Source organism: Ambystoma mexicanum, chromosome 1q (assembly GCF_040938575.1).
Source record: "Ambystoma mexicanum isolate Mex_15411 chromosome 1q, UKY_AmexF1_1, whole genome shotgun sequence".
NCBI classification, from domain to species: Eukaryota; Metazoa; Chordata; class Amphibia; order Caudata; family Ambystomatidae; genus Ambystoma; species Ambystoma mexicanum.
In genome coordinates this window covers 1,116,697,029-1,116,715,775 of record NC_090922.1, presented here as the reverse complement: position 1 = coordinate 1,116,715,775, position 18,747 = coordinate 1,116,697,029, and the positions used below count along the sequence as shown (strand labels likewise).

The 18,747-nt window shown below is 45.6% G+C and overlaps 1 protein-coding gene across 5 annotated transcripts in view; it reads right to left on the bottom strand.

The window, feature by feature from the left end:
* The window catches only part of CLCC1 (chloride channel CLIC like 1), a 1,126,062-nt gene that overhangs the window by 301,354 nt on the left and 805,961 nt on the right, over positions 1-18,747 (bottom strand). The window lies entirely within an intron of this gene.

The following is an 18,747-nucleotide window of genomic DNA, read 5'->3' as shown; positions in this document are numbered from 1 at the left end:
AAAATCACTGGTCCCGGCACTGGAAGCGTCGGGCTCATAACATGTATAAAGATGCTTGGGTGGACTTACCTGCAGCAGACCATGCTGCTTACTTACCAGCCATATGGGAGTCCTCTACGAGCCGGCACTAGTTTCTTACCTGGGTGGGGCAGGCTCCACTCCCTGGATACAACACTGGAACTCTTCTAGAACAGGAACTCTTTTCTTTCCTGGGCGAGGCAGTGGAGGAAGACGCCTCATCACTCCAAGGCTATTTAAACCACACCCGATTGATGCAACGTGCTTCGCGTTATTCTGCATCTGCAGCAGAACGCTCACTGTGTCGGTTCCAGTCTTCTTTCTTCCGATCCTGAACCTGTGAGAACAAAAGCTTACCTTTCTTGTATCCAGCCTTCAGAAGCACCTGCAAAGACAAAGAAACAACAGGTTAGCACAGCAACCTTCACTCGCAGCGCTTTCCTTACCTGATCCATCGGCAGTTACCAACTCTTCGCGCTGCTCTTCCGCCATTATAAAAGCCTGTGAAGACAAAAGCATAATTATTCCTGTGGGGAATTTACTTACCGGCACCCCTCGAATTCCGGTTTTCTTCAACGCTGCATTCCTGCACCTGAAAGAGAAAAGGAGAGACATTAGGCAGGCTATTTACTCACGCGCCATCGCGCCCTCCACAATTAGGCGCCTGCAAATACTCCGGCGTTTTCCAGAGTCTCTTCAGCATCCAAACTCATACCTGCAAAAGAAAAGAGACAGTTGGAGTGCATTTCGAAAGCAGGCAACAGGCACTTACTTACGCACTCCCAAGCGATTCATTCCTATGCGCTGGCTCGAACTCCGGCTCTCTTCAAACCACCATCTTCCACCTCAAGAGCCCTGCAAGACAAAAGGCACCATTTGAAAAGAACATTATACAGAGCCCTATTCCATACTAACGTGCCCACGCACCTAAAGACTGTAAGGACATTAAAGGGGCCCGGAAACTCACCGTTCGTGCAGTTAACGACGGTTAGCAATCCTCTGAAGTCAAGAGGCCTACGTTTCAACCCAGTGAAGGAACTGGTAACGGCACCCTGCACCAGACGCAGATGGAGAGTCCAGCATTCACCTATCTAAGGTGAGCACGTTGACCTTGGGGCTCCACGGAAAAGTGAGAGGGGGAGAGAGAGAGACACCCGACAATCCCAGGTCATTAACCCCATATTCTTTCACCTGCAGACATCTTACTCTTCGAGTTAGACACACAGTGCGAAGAGGCCCAGCCCCGGAAGCCAATCGAGTCCTGCACTTCACTTTTCAAGATACAGTTACCACCCTGCCAAGACCAGCGCCTCCGTGGGAATCAGGTGAGCGTTACAAGAACCCTCTCCGACCACTCCCCGATAATCCTAAATGTCAACTCCTGCCATCCCAGACCCACGCTGCAACGCTGGCGCTTCAAAACCGGGTCCATGTTCGCTGGCTAATTAAGAGACGAGATTGGCACATTTTTAGAAGCCAACATTGGTTCAGTCCCCTCCGCCGGCACCATATGGGAAACTCTGAAGTGTTTTATAAGGGGAGTCTGTCAAGCCAAGGAGAACAGCATTCTCAAACTCATCAGACGAGAGCTGGCAACCAGTGAAGATCTACTTAAAAACCTCGAATGCCAGAACATGAGTTCGGAAGACCCGAGAGTAAAAGCCGCCCTGAGAGAGGAACTACAGAAATTCAAGACCACAGCAGAGCGAGAAATAAAATTCCTAAACCACGACAGCCAAATCAGACAGTACGGCGAGGGTCAAAAACCCGGTGCCCTTCTAGCAAAATTAATTAAAGCCGATCGCAAGCTGACTCCAATCGAAGGCATTCACAACACTCAGGGAGAGCTAATACACACAGGCGAGGGATTGGCGGAAGAATTTAGACTCTATTACCAAGACCTCTATAAGACTAAGCATAATGGAAACTCAAATCTACCACTCGAGTATTTAAAGGACACAGAGTTGTTTTGGGTCGAGGGCCAGATACGGGAGCCTCTCAACGAACTGGTCACGCAAGAAGAGATCATCAAAGCTATCAAGTCTCTTCCAAACTCCAAAGCCCCTGGCCCGGACGGCCTCACTGGAGAATTCTATAAAGCATTTGCGAACACTTTGGCCCCTCTCTTGGCAGCAGTGTACGAGGAAGCCCTAGAAAAAGGCACTCTCCCTCAATCTACCTGCAAAGCCAACATTGTCCTCTTGCATAAACAGGATAAGCCTCCAGAACAATGCGCTTCCTATCGTCCCATTTCCTTACTAAACCTTGACAATAAAATATTGGCGAAAGTGCTCACAAGCAGGTTAATGCCACTGATGCCTGCTCTGGTACTTGCAGACCAGGCAGGGTTCATACCAGGCCGCAACACGACCTTTGGAATCAGGAGGCTATTCGGCGTCATGGAGGCATCAGATCCGTCTCAGCAAGCAATCGCAGTCCTGCTTGATGCTGAGAAAGCGTTTGATTCGGTGGAGTGGCCGTTCCTGTTCGCAGTACTTACCAGGATGGGACTGGGAGCACGCTTCATTAAACTGGTATCCCTTTTATATGCCAAACCACAAGCTAACATCATAGTGGGGTCCGCAAGGTCAGCCGCCATCAACCTACAACGCGATACCAGGCAGGGCTGCCCGTTATCTGCTCTTCTATTCGCCTTGGTAATGGAACCACTTGCCTCTAGCCTTCGGGAACAGCGACAACATAGGGGACTAATCATTGGTCCACATAAACTGATCATTTCCCTGTACGCAGACGACATCGTGTTGTTCGTGTGAGACCACGGGGATAATTTGAACCCGGTCATGAGAGAGGTGATCAAGTTTGGCACTGCCTCCGGGCTGAAAATCAACCAGTCAAAATCCATAGTGTTCCAACTGACCTCGGCGACCAGACCATTTGCAGATGACTTCCAGCTGATGTGGAAATCATGCAAAGTCCGGTACCTGGGAATACAACTGTCACGAAATCACCAAGAAGTGTTCCATGACAACTATGAAGAAGTCGCCAAATCATTGAAGGAGAAGGTGGCTCGTTGGAAAACCCTTCCTCTAACCCTTTGGGGAAGAGCCTCCCTAGTCAAGATGGTGATTTTACCTAAGCTGTTATACGTATTCACCAACATTCCCTTATTACTACCACAACCCTTCCTGAAAAAACTGAAAAGCATGGTCCTTGATCTACTGTGGGCGGGCGGACTGGCCAGAGTAGCGCACTCAATACTAACTCTTCCAGTAACAAGCGGAGGTCTGGCCGTTCCAGACCTGGAGAAATACTTCTGGGTGGCTCAGGAGCAATTCCTCGGCCACTGGTACTCGACACAGATAGTCAGACCCCACGTGCAGGTGGAACGAGCCCTGGTGACGCCCAATTTACTGAGAGCGATCATCTTCAGCCAGATCCCTGTCTCCTACAACACCATGAATGTAGTTCTTTCGACGTATAAAATGTGAAAGACTCTTGCTAAAAAATGTGAGATACAAACGAGGTGCTCCTCCCCGTCAAATTCATACCGGGGATCCCGCTGACATCAGAAAAGGTCTTCCATCAATGGTTGGAAAAGCTTCATATAAACACCTTAGGAGACCTGTTTACTGAGGACAACTTCCTAACTCCAGAACAGGCGAAACTGAGAGGCAGGACCACAGCGCTTGACACCTTTCTCTATTTCAGGACTCGCTACACATTTCAAGCACTCCTACCTAACTTCCCACGTCAACCTCCAACCTGGCAACTTCTACATAACGTAATACAAACACAAGGAAAAGGAAGGCTGGTCTCACAACTATACAAGGCCATCATCGCCGACACAACCTCCGACAACTCCCGTGCAAAAGCCAGATGGGAGAAGTCCCTCAGTATAACCATGTCAGAGAGGACTGGTCTTTCATCCTGAAACAAACACAAACAATTGCACTCAACACACGCCTCAAATTAATCCACTTCAACTACCTTCATCAAACCTATTACACACCAGCAAAGGCGAACAAACACCACCCCGAATCATCGGCAAGATGCGAGCGATGTGGGACACTGCCAGCCGACTTTGTCCATCTTGCTTGGGACTGTCCCAGACTGACCACGTTCTGGAACCAGGTTCTAGAAACTACTGGAGCAATCATTGGTGAAACTGTTCAACCTGCCCACATGGCAGCTGTACTCGGAATGACAAAATTGCTATCAGCACCAACAAGAAAACTAGCAGGTCTACTGTTAACACTTGCCCGCAGTAGAGTCGCCATGGCTTGGGGCCGAGGTCCACCCCCCACAGTCTCTTCCTGGCGTAAAGACATCCTTTACTGTCAAGATGTTGAAACAAGCTTTGTTAAACTGCTGCCTCTCCACGCCCGGCCTCCAGACATATGGGCCCACTGACATTATTCCTGATGAAAGAAGCTGAGGATATCCCAGCCTCCCCTGTCAGCACCCATTAGACATTGACCGTGCTGTAGTTATCACTTGAGCCCAGCACTCCAAATCACTCTTTAACGAGGGACTAGCTTGTGCAGTTCGTGCCGACACGGATGCAGAACACCATGATGGGGGGGTGGCGAGGGGCAGGGTAGGGGGAGTGGGGAATGGGAATGGCGCAAGTTAATTCCACCCTAATGTGGGTGAGAAGTTGTATTGTGTTACAGAAAAAAACAAAAATAAAGGTTTTTTAAAAGAAAAGGAAACTTCCTTTCCATGGTGGCCTTTACAAAATATGAAAGAAAACAAAATGGCCAACATTGATCGGGAGAAGGGGCTACATGTAGTCCCTTCTCCCTTTCCATGGCAGCCACTCGCGAGAGGGAGGTGGCGGAAACCAGAGCCGTGTTGGGCTGGTAAGGACCCAGCGAGGGCCAATCAGATTGCTTGTAACAATTTGATTGTCCCTCCAATTATCCTTCGCCAGGTACTAATACTTTAGAATCACTGGTTCAAGGAAGAATGAATTAATCAAAATGAACACAGAGGAGATAAGACTTGCATTTAAATTTACAGGCTTTAGCAGTCCATCTCTATCTAGGTTTGAGAGTCTCAGAGTGAGATTGTAGGGCAAGGGGGTAGGGCAAAGGGGTGGCAATAATTTTTAGAGAAAACCTCAACTTTTTTGTATCCAGCATACCGGTATTTGACACCTGCAAGAGTCTGTTGGTTAAACTCTACTTGAGTTCTACAACCACCCTCAGTCTCCTTATTCTTTACTGTCCTCCAGCCATCTTGCCAGATTTCCAGGAAAAACTCCTGGCTTTTCTGGGTCTGCATACAAAATTACAGACCCCAGTAATAGTGGTGGGTGACTTTAATCCTTGGACTAATGACCCACCAGACTCGGAGGCGGGTATTCCATTGAACCTCCTGGAGAGTATAGGGCGTAAACTACATGTCACCGTCCCCGCCCATCAAGGAGGTAACATACTGGATTGGATTCTATCTAGAAAACAGAAACATCTCACCAATAAATATAAAAACGAGCTGTTGGTCCGACCATTATCTTATTATCTTTTCAATCCTTATATCTGGTCAGACTACGGATAGAGCATTCACACTTTCAAGACCCATCCTGCGCAGATGCACTCGCAATGCCTCTTATGAGGCTTTTAATTCTATTGTCTGCTCCCAATTACCGGCTATCGAGGGTAATGGTTCATTGAAATCTTTTACCGCTCAGCTGCGAGACACTCTGGATCGCGCTTTCGACAAGCTAGCACCCCTCAAACCCTCTTTGAAAGGAAAGAAATATATCCCAGTGCTACCCAGTGGTTTTCTCCGGCTATTCTGGTAGCTAGGCAGTTCAAACAGGCGACTGAAAGAGGATGGCGGAATCTCCCCTCAAAAAACACTCTGGACCTATATAAAGAGGCGGCCAAATATTATAAAGCTGCTATCCTCAGAGAAAAAAAAGCCAAGATGGAAGAGCGCATCCTGGGGACAAAATCTAGCCTTAGAGAGCCTTTCAATGTTCATTGCAAGCTTAAGGGGAAAACACAAGAACCACAATTAGCTGTGGATGATGCATGGTGTCAAAAGATCCATGGAAGTTTTGTACAAAAGGTCAAACAGTTCCAAGGGACTATATAATCAAACCCTTACACTTCTCATGCGGTTGGTATGGAAGCTTGGACCATTAGCATGGAGGAGGACAGAGACGCTGATGCCTTCTTGTTCAAGCAGATCTCAGTCTATGAGTTATCTATAATTGTTCATAACCTTTAACCCACCCCATGTAAAGGGGACACCTTCCCTGCATCAGTGTTCAAGGAAAACTTCCCCAGTACTGCCACACCAGTTATTTCCTTCATAAATCATTCTTTCCAGGAAGGGACAGTCCCGGAATGCATTAAGGAAGCTTGGATCACCCCTTTACTAAAAAAGGAAGGTCTAGATCCACAGGAACCCCTGAACTATCACCCTATAACAAATGTCCCTTTCCTGCTGAAGATTAATGATAAAGTTGCCTGCCTGCAGTACGATGCCTTTGCGAGGAGAGGGGCCTTCTGTCTAAGGGCCAGTCTGGCTTGCAGAAAAACCATGGAACGGAAACGGCACTGGTGGAAGTCTAATCTGCCCTAGCCGAAATTGTTGAACAGGGTAGCTTGGCCATGCTGTTGTTGTTGGACCTGTCCGCCGCTTTTTATCTGATTGATCTTGATGGTCTGGTGGACAGGCTAACAGAGGTTGGCAGGTACTCTAGGTTAGCAGCAAACTGGTTTAGATCTTTTCTTGGGCCAAGGAGATCCAAGGTAGCCTGGGGAGACTAAGTCAGAAGAGGTCCTCCTCTGCTGCGGGGTTCCCCGTTGCCATACAATATCTATTCTAAGCCTCTTTTTGATCTCCTGGATGGTCTGGGTGTCAAATATGCAAACTATGCAGATGACACCCAGATTACCCTGGAACTATCAGGCTTTTACAAGGCCCACTCACTGCTGGTTGGTGGAGTCTTTGATGCCATTAACGTTTTGATGGGAAACCTTTCTGGCATTAAATGACAAGAAAACTGAGATTTTAATTCTTTGCAGTGCATCTAAACTTAAGATACTGGGTCCTCAATATGAGGCCTTTCTAATTGGAGGGCTAGTGTCCAGGTTTCTAGCCACGTTAAGACATTGCGGGTGGTTTTTGATTGCAATCTAAACTTCAACAAGTATGTCTCTTACTTAAGTTCCAGCTGCACGTATGCGACCCAACTGTTATGGCAGATTCAGCCATACTTGTCAGAGGGAAACAGGGCCTTCATAGCCACAGCTACCATTAATTCTAGGCTTGACTACTGCAATGGGCTACTAGTCAGTACCACACAAGGAAATGTAATAAAAATACAGATGATTCAGAACGGGGCTGTCACAGCCATATGTGGCATTGCACGAAGGGACCATGTTTCCAATGCCCGGAGGAAACTACACTGGCTCCCCATTCACCAATGGATTCAATTTAAAGCATCTTGCCTGGTGTAGGAATGCCTTGCAGGTACTGCTATGTTAAGGATTTCAATCAGGCAATACACCCGAGTCTCGCCTAGCATGTAATGCACCAATGAAATACTTATTTATTGTGTCTATAGGTTCAATATTCGGAGTGATATACCACTCATATCACACCCTTATCAAAATACCCCCCAGGTCACACTGGACCAGGAATCAGGCTGGTTCGTAAAGGTAAATATTTATTCATTATTTAAAATTCAAATCACACATAAGTTTTAATATATGGGGCAGCAATCACCAATGAGGTGACAAAACAATTCAGAAAGTAAGTAAGACAATTGAATTCACTTATAGCAATACCGAAGATACAACACAGGGAAAATAATAGTTTTGGCTTGTGAAAAAGATAGCGTTTAGGTTAAGGTTTTCCCCTGCAAAGTTCTTAATTCACAAATTAGCAATTCTACAAATATGTAAGTAAGCAGCATGTATTCAGGAATGTAGAACAGTATACAGTGTTTGAATATACTCCTCCCTCCCCCCCAAACAATAGAGAAAAACATTTTTGGGAAATGTATACCTTTTTAAAATGACAGTTGAAAATGGCTTTTTTGAAACAATGAAAGGTGTGCAAAAATCCTTATATTGATCAAATTCCTATGGGAGCAACACTGAACAGGCCCTAACAAACATAAACTACCAGATGAGCAACACTACACACTTTAAATCAGAATAGAAGTTTGGAATTACTTTGAATGGGAAAACACATGTGGAAAACTTTTGCAAAAATGCGAATTCATGCCTAATTTTAGCTTTGCGATTTTTAATAAAAACGGGTCAAATACACTGTTTTGCAATGCAGTTCTTAGTTGTGGATGTAGCTACAGGAGGTCTTAGGTTTAAGTGAGAGTTGAAATTAAGTCTCTAAATATAAAATTGAAGAAGTTATGCAAGATTGAATAAGAGGCGTTTTTGAAAAAAAAAATGAACAGAGAAAAACAGAAAATCGGTTTTAAATGACGGATTGGTTTTATTTAAACTATATTAATGACTAAGAAAAAGAAGAATGCCGCCCGGAATCTCCACAGTTACGCACGGCCGCTTGTAACTCTTCACGTGGCGGATACTACGTTTTCTGTATGGGAATTACTTTATTTAATTCCAAATCACTAATGGTTTATGGTCTAGCAAAACAAATGAGAGAAATCAGCGCCAAACTAGGGATACAAACAGGGTTGCAAGAATGGTTCTGACGCTATTGGAGGTTCTTAAATTAAAGAGAGGATGGGTTGAGATTGGGGTAGGACAAGGCAAATATACTATGGGTTACTATGATTCCTGTTTATACTTACAGTCCACTTTAATTTAAGATTGGACCGTCAGGTTCTGGTCATTACGGATCGGGTCTACAGGCAGCAGGGCACTTCTGGCGGGATGGTCAGCTGGGCGGTTCTGGTCAATTGGACTGCTCCTCAGATTGGATTGGATTGGCCCTTCTGGTCACTGGACACTGTAGATTAGCGGAATGGCGAGTTTCCACAGGCAAGCATGAATGGTAGCAAGCCAGACTGGATCAGATTAATTCCCTTGAGTTTGGCATGGTTCAGGATTTGGGCCTAGTTGAAAAGAGTTCAGCAAATACTGGGCCTTGGTTTTGCAAAGTAGTCTGGAATCAAGAAAAGATGAAAAATTCTGGAACAGGATGAAGAAGTCAGGACCAGAGCGTCATGCGGAAATCAGGATGTTGTCAAGAATCAGTGTCTGTGTGTTGTGAGGTTCCCATATTTATCATGCCAAGTGACATTACTCAGTTTATGGTAGGGGCCGAATTACAGTCCACACCCAGTCGGCTGTGATAGGTCAAAGGCACTTGCCTTGTTCTGGTTGGAAGACAGAAAGAGCTGTCACATTTTATGATGTGAGTTGTGAACTCCCACAGTGATCTGGACCAAAATCTAACTTTCCTACAAATACACATTTCTATAATTATGCCCTCTAATAAAATCGGACACATGCATTACATATCTTGTGGGTTATATTTACCTCCAACTCCTACGTCCGTGAGAGCTGGCTTTGTCTTTCTGTGGAATTTTGTCAATTTTAATCAAAGATTTGGCCTAACAAATCCTAACCCGGTACATATCTGTGCAATCACCCCTAGAACACGGGTATACAATATTAGACTTGCAGCATTAATAGTTTTGGCGCAATCAGTGTTTCAGTATAACTTTTGTTCTAATGAGGGCCTTTGTTCTGAGTATGCGAGGCCTCCCCATAGCAATGAGGCCTTGCTGCTAGCAGTGAGGTGTTACCCATTCCCAGGCAGAAGCGGTCAGCCCAGAATTACATATTTTAATTAACTCAAGACTGGGTTTTGACTTTAAGTTACCTACATCTTTCAATAACACATATAAAATGCACAGTTAACAGTGTATGTTGACATTAGCAATCCTTTAACTTTTCTTCAAGAATTAAACCTTTAAACCAAAACATGCTTTTTAACAGACGATTTTGCACTTTCTTCATGGAAAAAGCACATTTAAACTGAGTCTTTTACATCAGATTTTCCTCTGCAGCACACATTTTATTCAGCATTATTTCTGTCCTTGAGTGCTGGAGTTTGTCTGCAGTATGGATGAATGTATCCAGCCTTTGCTTGGAGTTCTCTCTGCAAAACTGAAATTGTTACATGTTGCCATTTTAGTGCATTTCTCCCCTGGAACTGAAAACAATGTTGCTGGGCTGACTTTTTCATGAAATACATTTCTTAGCTGCTGTCAGTCAGTGGAGCCCGGCTCCTCTGAGCCACCTGGATGATCTGTAACCCTTTTAAATTCAATAGTTCACTGGAAAATTAATGGATCTAGCACCAAAACAGCTGTGTGAAGGTTACAAAGCTGCATTTTAAAAGGCATACTTATGAATCTGAACTCATGCTAGCCAATTCTGTGGCCTTGCTTCATGTTGAATGGAACAGAGCCCATTGGCATGCTCCTGCAATGAGAATTCTGTTTTCACCCCCACTTTGACTGTGTGGCAGGGGTGTGCAGACTTTTGTGATTGTGACCCACACACAGTTTTGCAGGTTTTTGCGCGCACAGGGGTTAGCCCATCCATTTTTGGCTGTTACTTGCCCATTTGTAAAGTGGTGCAGTGGGGCACATTGGCATGGGTCAAAATATCCCACAGCTACTAGTTATCTTGAATCATGTATGTGGAGACTGTCTCATAGACGAACGCTTCAATCCAATTATAAGGACCTTTTACTGCAACCATGCTTCAAATTGAAGAGATATGGAGACCTGAGCTTTAATGCCTGGGGTCCAAGGTTCTGGAATGATCTACCTCTTTCTATCAAGCAGCTTCCGTCATCTGCCCAATTCAGGAAAGCCCTAAATACCCACTTGTTTGACGGGGAGGAATTTAGGTTTCGTTCACTTCTTTCACCTCTAGGACCTTGACTGTAACCCTGCTGCCTCCTGCCTTTGTGTCTTTTGTTTGTATTGTTTGTGAGTGCTCTGTGGCCTGCGGGCGAGTAGGCGCCTAATAATAATTCATTAGGCTAGAATAAAATTGTGGGGCAAAAATAGGTAAGGCAGCAGATGTAAAGAGTCAAGAGTTCCAGAAGAGGACCTATTAGCAAGTATAATTTCTTGGGGAAAAGCATCTGGGGCTTTGGGGAAGACTCCCTGTAGGCACACTGACGTTAGAGCCTGGATGAATGTGTATCGCCAAACTCCCAAACATACAAATTAACACTCCCGCAACACAGGAGTAGCAAAGCAACTCTAGATAAGTTCTACCAAGCGTCTCACAGTACCTTAAGCATGACAAAGAGGTTGCAGCACAAAGCTTCCACAATGCAGCAGCAGTAGACCCGGTTACAGGATTCTTGGTCAGGCAGACTGAAGAAAGGACTATGGATGGATCTTAGCAGCAGCAGTAGAGTGGAGAAGCTCTCAGCAAAGGATCATTCACAGTTCTGTGGTTTTGGCACCAGCGAAGAACTGTTACAGCCCGGTCAACTCAGCTTGCTCTGTAAGCCCAGCCTTCGGATGAAGGGACTTCAAGGGGCGGAATCTCATCTCTGAACTCCCAAAGGAGTCCACTAACGTTTTGGGAAGGATTTGATTTTCAGAAGGTGATGCAATGCACACTGGCCACAGGTCCCATGGTATTGGCGGTTTGCAGCCCTTGAAGGTCACAGCTCGTCATGTGATCGCTTGAAATGCAGGTCGTCTTCAGACTGGTTGGTCCCACCAGTCCAAGGAAGGAAGTCTGGATTGGAGCTTCCCCGTCACTTGGAAAAGAGGGCTAGAGTAGCAGCGGTCACTCAGATGGCTATGGCGGTCTCTGGATGTAGCTGTAGGCTTTGTCCTTCTCTTCAGAATGGATCTTCAAGTGGTTAACTCTGGCTTCAGCATCAAGGCCCTCGCCTTTTATGCAGGAACCCTGCCATTCAACATGCATACTGTCAGTCAAACATGAGGTCAGGGCTGTCCTGACAGGACAGCCAACCTCCCAGTTAGAACTGGATCCAAGCAGGCATACTGGAGGACAAAGACCTGTGGATTTTCAGAGCCCTCCCAGACACACTGGCGCCTTCGAGTAGGCTTCACAAAGGGATCCCGCCAAAGACTAAAGAAGCACAAGGACCTCCCGCACCCAGAACGACAGAAGTAGGACCAAAAAAGAACAAACAAGGAAGAAAGAAACCATTTTGTCCAATGTGAGCCTTACCGCAGTTGTGAATGCAGACTGCGTTCTAAGTTTCACAAAATTGGTAGAAAAAGTATCCACTGCCACCGCCAACTCAGATGGAATTGTTACTGTAACCAAAATGTTACATCAGATGGGATAAAGGGACACAAAGTGTCTCCTCAGCACTCTACAGAAGGTGGGGGTGCTGGTTTAACAAGAAAAGTGTAGGTAGGATAGAAAGCACCCACCTATCCTTGGGAACAGTAGTTCTTACAAGGAAATAATATAAAATCAAAGAGGGAAGCTCAAGGAGCTTCCAGTAGCATTGCACATGAGGTGCTGCATGCTACAGTAGAGAATTACAGAAGCCGGAGAAAATATGGAGGAAAGTAGACTTCATAAAAATAAGCATAAAAAGGAGTGTCCAGAGTAAAAAACAAGAATGGCTGAGTGAGTAAAAAGATTCCCATTGACACATTAGAGTCAGAAAAAACCAATAGTCCAGCAAAAAGTGCAGGGGGACTCAACAGGTAAGGGGAATATCACACAAGATGGAAATTCTACCCAACAGGACCCTCCGGACATTACTGGCTACATGATATTAGGACACCCCACTCCTTTCCCAGGATTTAGTCCCTTGACAGATGAGACGGTTGCCTGAAATCGGCGAAACATGCAGTTATAAACTTTTCACACAGCATCGGCCCAATATAAAATACAATAAAACATCAAATATAAATTATTCATAAAAAGATAAAAAGTTAGCCAAACATAAACACAAAACTATGCGCAATGTTCTGTACAACACAAACATATGAAAATGTTACAAGTCACCAGTCCTCAGACGAACAGACAAATACAAACTAAACAAACCAACCACCCACAGACAAATTACTTAACTTAATTGAGGCCACTTTTTAGATGGCATACTAAAAAAAGCTTTCCAGACTTTAACAATTGCTTACGATCATACCTTGGCTGAAACCTAAAACACTTCTCAGCCAAAACTTCTTGCCCCTTATTATGTGAATTTGTTCCACATGTTTACTATAATATACAACATAGATCCCATGCATGCCAGAGCATGATGTTAAAACATGTCTAATAGTCTTGCCTTGATTCTGATCAAGGCACAACCTACAAGTATGATTGCACAACGGGATGCCCAACCAGGCACCCCTATCAGCCAAGACTTGCAGTTTATTGAATCTAAGTAACATGAACAACCTTCTTATTTCTGGTGAGGGAATTTGATGTATATAGTACTGTGGTTTCTTAAATGGGAAAGGCATTTGAGAAAGAGTAATAAGGAATTTCTTACTGGCTATTCTCTCATGGCTAATAGCCCAATCCCATTTGTCTGCACAGTTGCTGAATGATTTCAACGCAATACATATACCATGTTCCCATACAGGTTTCCACCAAATAAGCTGGAAGAAAGACTCATTCAGCCTTTTATAGGTCGGCTACGGAGTACTGTTCTGATGCAATAATGCATTCTTCACTATTCACAATAACAAGCCCTCCTCAGCACACAATGTTTATGAAAAAATTGCCTCGGTTAATCTTAATCAAAGTGGGGAGAGAGATCAAGCCCAACTCCAATCTCACTGCCTCAACAGAAGTTGCATTTAACAAGTCCAGGACTATTCTCCAAAAAAATAAAAAACCTCAACTCGGTTCGCCCAGTCTGCATAATCTCTATAAGAGGTCTCAACAGTGTGTCTGTCAAATTGTCTAATTGTGGACATAGTAGCCAAAGCAACAGCACGTTTTTTTACACAGAAGATCTTCACTTTTTATGGACGGAGTCTCAAAACCCAAGTAGCAATAATTGTCGACTCGTTTGATGACTCCTTCCCTGCATGTAATAAGGGGACTAGCAGACCTATTCCTACCAAAGGCCATAAACTATGTTTTCCTCATATGATTGTTTTTAGCATATGCCAGGATGACCTGAGTACTCCGAAAGATTCCCATATAGGTACAATCAAAAATAAAGGATTATAGGTCAAAGGATCGAAAAAAAGGGTCGAATGACAAAAGGGTCGAGGCAATTCGACTGAAAAAAAGGATCACTTTTTTTTGGGGGGGGGGTCCACCCCCAAACCCCTGTTTTTGTGGTAAAAACACCCTTTTAAAGCTACACTACAGCAAAAAAAAAAAAAATTAAATATATTTTTTTTTAAAAAAATTCGATCCTTTGGTTTTCGGTCGAATGTACTCGACCCTTTTGCATTCGACCCTTTTGCTTTCGACACTTTAACTGGACACCAAATAAAGTAGCTGGATTCCAAGATGGTGGCCGGCAGTGACGGATGTGTGTGAGCATCTCCGTCCCCCACCATGCCGCATCAGCAGCAGACAGTAAAGCAACATGACTGGTGATACAGAAGTGCTCCCTGTAATCACGAAGGAGATGTAGCGGGATGGGGAGTCCCTTGAGATGAGGAGTAGAATGTCCCTGGGAGTGAGAGGAGGCGGCGGGGAGTTGTCAAGATAGAAGCTGCCGAGTGCTCCAATGTCGCAGCCGGGAGAATACAAGTTATCACGGGATGGAGAAGGCAAGGACAGAGCAAGTCTCCCCCGGCCCCAGAGGGGAGAGTGGAGGGAGAACGCAACACCCAACAGCAGGCCTGAAGCAGTGCCTGGACTCTGATCGGCAAGGCAATAAGGCACACAGGATCGAGCGTGAGGAGAGGAGGCCCCGGAGTCGACGGCACAGTACGGAGGAGAATGATAAGCTTGGGGGAGCTCAGGGAAGAACTTGGATGCCCGGAGGTGGCGGAGGGCAGGACGGGTACCCACCTCCATCCGTATGAGACTCCCCATAGAAGACAGACCGGGCAAGTTAGCGGCGGCAGCGTAGATGCGGTGCGGGCAAGCACCAAGAGGATACAGAAGACAACAACGGTGTCCTCAACAGGAGGCGGTCCCCCTCGCCCGTCAGGCCGGTTGAGGCCTTTCAGTAAGCATCAGGGATCATGTAGGAGAGCTAGTATTAGACAATTGTGGAGCTCAGAGACTTTGCTACAAGCAGGGGTGGGGCATACATGATCCTCTGCTGCAGGGAACCTGGGAAGAAGGGGGAATAGCACTGTGCAAGTAGGACATGCAGAGCTGTTTTAAAGAGTTCCAGGACCAGTTTATGATGACTTTTCAGTCTCAATTCGAGACTGCTGAAGGAGGAGATGAAGAAGTCGGTTCAGGAGCTAAAAATGGATGTGGCATAATTGGAGGAGCGAACTGGTTTTAGGAAAGATTTCCATTTCATGTGTAATTTTCCCTCCAGTTGTGAACCCCCTAACTTTCTGCTTTGATTTGAACACCATAGTCTGACTTTACCAGTGGAGCCCAGGCTTATGCTGAACTCCACTGGGCTTTTCACTCACTTTGTTAGGGGAAACTCACATGCCCTTAAGACAGTCAGTACTGGGAGACTTTGTTTCCCTTAGTCCTTGTCAGTGTTGCAACTTTTTAGCAACATGTTGCAAGTGCAAAATGTATCTTACCATGCAGCGCACTTTGGTCTCTTAGTCATTTCCAAAGGCCCTAGATACTCTCGAAGGATTTTCTAGGCGAAGTGCGGATGTGCTATGGACAGGGCTGGTGGCAGCTTATCTTTTCATATATTTTTAACCCTTTCTTACCGCGTTAACCGCTTTTGGCATGAATAGGTGTCCTGGCTCAAAATTGGCCATGCCACAAGGTACTTTGTCCTGTCCTTTGGCCATCTTGCCCCTTCACCTTCCCCAGGTTGAATCGACCCCGGTCTGTCCTTATTTGGGCATGCATTCTCCCGCGGAACGCCAAGCTTTCGCAGGTTTCTGCATGCCTTGTGTGTGTGCCTTCAGGATATGGGCTGGAACGTCTGCTTCCAATACACATCCTGAGTGCCAGAGTCTAGAGTGTGGTGAATGCCTGGGATCACCGTGGTCCGTGATTGGTCCACGTATGGTGTGCCTGTATGTGAGCAGATCTCCCATTGGGTCACCTAGGTTTTGGCAAGAGGGAGTCTTTGGATAAGAGAGGCCCCCAAACAGCCATACCATGTCAATCTCTGGAGTTCTCACTGAAAGGATAGGATCCAAGTATCCTGAAACTACCAAGCCGAGTCGAGGAACGGCTGGTGACCCGCTGGAAGATTTGGCATCCATTTTTAGGCACGAGTGGCCCCTGAGGGCATCTCTCCTTTCCACTGCTAGTGCAAACTATTCCCAACTCTTGGAATCGACTCTGCCCTCAAGTGGAGACCCTTCTCGAATAGCGGGAATCTATTCTTCATCGCCTCAGCCACCTTCCTGAGCCTTTAAGAGACCTCGTTTTGCCCATATGGACTACCGCGTGCACCAGCATTGCATGTACCTTTGAGCATTAGGCTCCACTCTTCTTAGGGATTGGACTGCCTCTTAGTTAGGAGTGTGTTGGATGCAGAAGGGACTAAACTATTTGCACTGCCTGTTTCCTTCCCCTTTTAGGTTTTGGACCCATTTCGTGCATTAACCCTTTAGACCCCACTGTTCTTGAATATATGTATTTAGATAGGATTGTATTGGCTTAATGGTATCATTGTGATTTTATTTGTGTGTTGAAATTCAAAGGCCATGAAATAAATGCATTTGTATTTTTAATATATCTACACCTGACTGGGAGTGATTTGTTAAGTGTCCTTTACTCTGTGTGCTCATTGAGGTCTTTCAGTCACCCTCACCCCTCCTGAGATCTAGTCTTGACCGTCGCAGAGCTACCTTGATTGGTCTGGCTTGTCCAGAAGGTTACCCTGTTCCAAGAAACTAGGCTGGCCTCCTGAACCTCTGCCCACCAGGTCAGAGTGAAGAAATCCATCTTAACAACTGACACTGTGGAAAGGGCAAATCAAAGTACACGCAGAAGAACAACGAGGCCCTAGAACATCTCTCACACCTCTCACACAGTTTGGAACTTCAGTGTGAAGGCTTGGAGAACCGTTCATAGAGATCCAACATCAGGATCAAGAATCTCTGGGGTAGGTCGTAGATAAGGACCTGAAGGATACAGCACAACAACATTTTGGCGAGATCCTGGCTAGTGGCTCAGAAGATCTGGTTCAGATTGATTGGATACACAGAGTGGGCCCTCGGAGCGGGGTGGAACCGGGCTCATGACCAAGAGATGTTTTGGCGGCAATAACTTCATATATAAACAGAAAGAACAAATTCTGAGGTTGCCGAGGTCTTTGGGCCCAAAGAGAGTCAATGGAGTATAAGTAGAATTGTATCAGGATCTCTCTCAATCCACATCACAGAAAAGAAGGTTGATGGGTCCGGTGGTGAGGTTTTTGGCACAAAAGCAAGTTAGGTACAAATGGACGTTCCCTTTCGGCATTCTGCTCTTGTGGGAGGGACGGCAACATAGGATCACGACCTGCAATGAAGGAGAACATATTTTGAACTTGGTTGGATAAGGTTGAAATAGTTAGTGGTTGGGAATGTTGGGGATTGATTAAGCAGTTGGGGCTGAAGAGGAGTGGGGGTCGCCAGAGGAAAGCATTGAGGAGTTGGTGAGCCAGTCTATGCTGGGAGCATCTTGGACCTATGATTACGATGATGGCCCTCAAGCTATTTACATTTAATGTAAGGGGGTTGAACACACCTGTAAAGCAAAAGAAATTAGGTGGACTCTTCAGGGTAGAGAAGCCAGACATCGTCATGTATCAGGAACCCCATATAAGGAAACGGGATAAAGGTAACATCAGGATCAGGCGGTTCTGGCAATTGTACCAGGCAATGCAGGAGACAATACGGCAGGGTTTCTTATTGCATTGCATGCTAGGTTGGGCGTATAGTTTTTAGAATCATGCTCCGACCCGGAAGGGAGGACTCTGTTTTTGAATGTCATTATAGGCTTGTATAAATATAAATTAGCTACAGTATGCGCTCCTAACAACGGTCGCGACGGGTTTTACCTGGTCAATAATTGTGTCTGCAGGTACAATACGCCAAATTCAAATTGTCAGGGTTAAATTAAGAGTCGGGTCACGACTACACCTGACCAAACCTAAGGAGGACCGTACGGTTTACCAAAGAACTTACCTAACGAATTTTACCTTGTGTTTGGTGGTTTCGACAAATCTGCCCACCTCAAAAATGGACCCTCGTCAAGATGCCGTGTCAGACCACACGACTATCGTCCAAGGATCGGATCGTGCAGCGCTGCCGAGGTATCGCGTCTCGTTCGGTCGGGCCCGCAGTATCACACCGTCCGATCCCGGTTCGATAGTCTGCGTCAACCTTCAATGATCCGGCATCAATCTTGAGGGTCCCTATTCGGGCGCCAACTGTGGAAACAGAGAAATAATATGAGGCCGGGAAGCCCAAAAAGAAACACACCAACACAGGTTATAAAGAACATACAAGTGCTTTATTTAAAAGCGACAACAGTTACCAAAGTCAATTGACAAACAGAGAGCTATTCGGCTCTCAGAGTAACGTAACGAACTTCAACGAAGGTTCGATGCATTAGTAAGAGAGACCGTACATTGGAATACTTGGATCTTTTATATGATTTGTCCAGCCCTTGGCCAACCCTATCGCGGGTTAACCATTATAGGAGTCGGGCCTATAGGTTCCTAGCCAGGTCAATC